The sequence below is a fragment of the Pinus tabuliformis genome, chromosome 1_2 (assembly GCF_031772625.1).
Source record: "Pinus tabuliformis cultivar Carrire ecotype Pingquan chromosome 1_2, CPIR1, whole genome shotgun sequence".
Classification (NCBI taxonomy): Eukaryota; Viridiplantae; Streptophyta; class Pinopsida; order Pinales; family Pinaceae; genus Pinus; species Pinus tabuliformis.
This window is the reverse complement of record NC_142298.1, coordinates 754,621,697-754,624,822: the sequence shown is the minus strand read 5'-3', so window position 1 is coordinate 754,624,822 and position 3,126 is coordinate 754,621,697. Positions and strand designations below refer to the sequence as shown.

The 3,126-nt window shown below is 38.1% G+C and overlaps 1 pseudogene; it reads left to right on the top strand.

Annotated features, from left to right (window-relative positions):
• Positions 1-920: 920 nt before the first annotated feature.
• On the top strand, positions 921-2,416 carry LOC149207979 (cytosolic sulfotransferase 5 pseudogene; annotated as a pseudogene).
• Positions 2,417-3,126: the final 710 nt, after the last annotated feature.

Sequence of the window (3,126 nt, the reverse complement as noted above, 5' to 3'; positions counted from 1 at the left end):
AAAGAAACAAATTTATCATAAAAAAGGGCATAGTTGTCATAAATTCAAAATCAATGAAAGATGATCATCGAATCAGATGTTATCCGACAATAGATCTACATTACTTTGTAATTCAAAATGTTTCTTTACAATTTTCAGAGATGATATTCTTAGAGGAAACATTTGAGATATTGAACATCATCAATTGCACTCCACTAGAGTTCCCCATCAAAGTTGCAAATTTTACACCAAAAGTTTTGAATATTTGGGAGTTGATGTTTCGTTTAGTTTCATCTAATACGTGATGATGTCTAAAATTTGTGAGGTTGTGATACAAATTTAGATTTGGAAAAATAGCCATCATATTGTTCATGAATTAAGATCATTTTATATAGATTATTTGATGTTACCTACTACTTGTATATTTCCAAAATCTATGAAATATTTGCTATTGGGACTTGAAAGACAATCTTTAAAGATTAAGAGGCAATCTATGTTGGAAAAGTTATAAAATATATCAAATTAACATAATGTAAGTGATTCCTCTTTATCTTCTAATTTTAAGTGATATTTTGTTTACTAATTTTTATCTTCAATAAATTTTTATATATCACTATTTTTCTCAGTTTTATACTTACCACATTTATTTTGAATATCTAATACAATTGCTAATTATCTCATTAAACAATTGCCATCCCATCCCAAAATATCAATATTAAAGTGACGAAGATATTTTACACATCAAATACCTGTTCAACCACAGTCATGGTTGGTATTTTCATACACGAAAACCCAAAAATAAATAGTGCCTCCCTTTTTATAATGTTTGTGGTGATAGGGAGCATATTCTGAGTGCCCCAATCATATTTATGGCCATTATTGACATCCTTATCATGTACAAGAGTAACAAATGAGAAAAGACATGTGCTTGCCTTTTTATAATGTTTGTTGTGAAACTGTCAGAATTAACTGAGACGTCGCTGAGGTTCATGTCTTCACAATCGTTATGAAGATACTAGTTGAGTAATTTTCCACTTGTGAGTGGCAGTACCAAGAGGAGACCGAGATCATCGCAGCGGTAGAAGAAGAATCGACTATGGAATTGAAAAATTCATCGTCGACTGATCTCGTTGCGTCTTGTGGGGTGAGGACCCAGAAGTGTGCAGGGTTTTGGATAAGTGCCCACACACTCCCAGCAGTGAAGGTCATGCAAAGGGAATTCCAACCGCTCCATGACGACATTTTCTTAGCCTCATTACCAAAATCGGGTACAACATGGTGTAAAGCATTGCTTCACACCATCTTCCAATTTAGCAAAGAAGACACGAATTTCGGGGCTTCTGTGGATGACCAAAATCCCCATTCTTTGGTACCCACCATGGAAGCTCACCTGTTCGATTCTACTGTTGAGCATCAACAGTACGATCTTTCCATCTTTTCCAAGTTTCCTTCTCCGCGTCTGCTGCACAGCCATTTGCCATTCCATTTGTTGCCTCCTTCTGTGAGGACTTCTGCTTGCAAGACTGTTTACATTGCTCGCAACCCCAGAGATGTCTTCGTTTCGTATTGGAAATTCTTCAATAAACTTCACGAAGGCGGGTACCCTTATTCAAATGGAGATTTGAGCAAGGAAACTTTGTTTGATGGGTATTGCTCTGGGTTTTTCAATGGCGGCCCGTTTGCGGAAAGCGTTCTGAGTTATTGGCATGAAAGCAGACGGGATCCCAATAAGGTGATGTTTGTTACTTACGAGGACCTGCAAGCTGATTGCGTGGGTTGCGTTAAAAAGCTTGGCGTTTTCTTGGGCTGCTCCCCTCAACTCGTGGAGGAGAACGCTGCAATAATTGCGGAGAAGTGCAGTTTCCAGAGCCTGTCAACAGTGGAGGTGAACAAAACGGGAAGAGTGTTGGAAAATAAATTTCGAGTGCCCAACCACAGTTTCTTCAGAGAGGGAAAAGTGGGCGAATGGAAGGAGCATTTCACTCCAGAGATGGAGGAACGTATTTATTTAGCGATCGAACAGAAATTGAACAACGAAGGCCTCTATTTCAAATACAGTTTATAGAAAGTTATTACATTATTGATGCATTCCATTAGGAGATAAGTGGTGTAGAAAGTTATCATATTACTGTCATTAGAAAGTTTATGAGATAGGTATGCATTATATTACTGTCATTCATTTCCGTTTATTAGATAGGTATTGTCATTTGGTGCTATGTATATTGCTGCCAGCACTCGTGCTTGCAGTGCTGAAGTTATTTGCTATTAATAAATATAATCGGGATGTGAAGTTTAGAAAAAAAGATTCACAGTTTTCTATGTTGTTTCATTGAAACCCCAACAGGGTTTCTGTCTGTGTTTTTAGACATGGTTAGCGGTTTCTAACTGTGTTCTTAGACATGGTTTCCATTTAAAGACTGTTTAAAACATTGTATATACTTGCTCCGATTCAGGCTTTGTGCCTGCCTTTATATATGTGAATTTTATTTATTTTAATTTCTTGTTTGTCTCTCCCAATGATAGAGGGTACTCAGTTACAGTTGCAACCAGTGGATCCTACAAAGGCACAGACTGTAGCTGCAAGGAGATTACCTACTAAGAGACTAATGATAGTATTGATGGAGAGGATACAGGTACAAGATACGTAGATAGATAGTATCCGAGAGCTATTAAAGGCGGATCCAAGCAGACGAGATGCAGATCCAGGTAAGACGATAAAAACTTCAATCCAGGATGATAATAAAAAGCTTAATAACCTTTTGCAGAGCAAGAGATTTTATCACTAGGACAAAGGATAGCTCAGCTAGAGGCAGATGCACAGGCTGGCACAGGACCTAGTGATCCAGCAATGTTGTCAGCTGTTGTTGCTCAGAGGGATCAGAGGATTCAGGATCTTATGGATGAGCTGGCTGAACTAATCGAGAATCTCGGAATCAAAGATATCTACATATGATAGGCATAGATACGTGATACTGGCATATATATGTTATACTCGCATCTCTAGTTGACACGGACTAAGAAGGCTTGCGCTTAAGGCACTCTCTGACTTTCACTCCGGAAGGCTAAGGCGAAAGAAGAAGGGGTACTCTACAGCGTGAATAGGGGTGTTTTTCTTGTTGGGACTAATGAATCTTACTCTCCATGAGC